The sequence below is a fragment of the Sinocyclocheilus anshuiensis genome, unplaced genomic scaffold, assembly GCF_001515605.1.
Source record: "Sinocyclocheilus anshuiensis isolate Anshui unplaced genomic scaffold, SAMN03320099.WGS_v1.1 scaffold293, whole genome shotgun sequence".
NCBI classification, from domain to species: domain Eukaryota; kingdom Metazoa; phylum Chordata; class Actinopteri; order Cypriniformes; family Cyprinidae; genus Sinocyclocheilus; species Sinocyclocheilus anshuiensis.
In genome coordinates, this window is record NW_015540858.1 from 107,586 (window position 1) to 108,250 (window position 665).

General features: G+C 30.2%; 1 protein-coding gene across 1 annotated transcript in view; it reads left to right on the top strand.

Moving 5' to 3' along the window:
* LOC107687920 (acetyl-coenzyme A synthetase, cytoplasmic-like) overlaps positions 1-665 on the top strand; it is a 31,854-nt gene that overhangs the window by 28,898 nt on the left and 2,291 nt on the right. The gene's annotated exons all lie outside the window — the stretch shown is intronic.

The following is a 665-nucleotide window of genomic DNA, read 5'->3' on the forward strand; positions in this document are numbered from 1 at the left end:
ATATATATTTTTTTTTTTTTTCTGGCCAAAATATATTTTAAATATATGCTAAATATATGTTGTAAACAGTGATGCTCAATGAAGTATATTTTTGAAAAATAAATAAATTAATTAATTTCAACTTTCATAGGCCAAAATATATTTCAAAATGTATTCCAATCTTACAGTGTTATATGTTCACATACACATCTATTTAAAAATATATATTTTTCAAGTTTTATGGGAAATTAAGCACTTTGTTTCCCAGAAGAAAATTATATATATATATATATAGAGAAGCAACTGTATGTTTGTTTTTTTACCCTGAAATATCAGTTTTAAAATCATTCTGATGGTACACTGACTTCTAATAAGGCGAATGGCTTCTGTTTCTTTCTCATGCTCCCCCCTTAAAACCTCTGTCCTCAGAGTGTGTGAGCCTGGTGTGCAGGTGCAAAATCCTGTGAAAATTGCTTTTCAGTTGCTTTATGGCAGCAGAAAATGCAGGTGTACAGCTATTTACTTATTCAGTGAATTTCCCTCACATACCTAGGGGGCTCCAGTGTCGTAAAAAATACACAAAACCACACAAAAGTTTAGATAGTTGCTTATATATGTATTTTGTTGTTATGTATGAAAGGTATGTTATGATACTGAACAGAAAACTGGTGGAGATCATTTACACA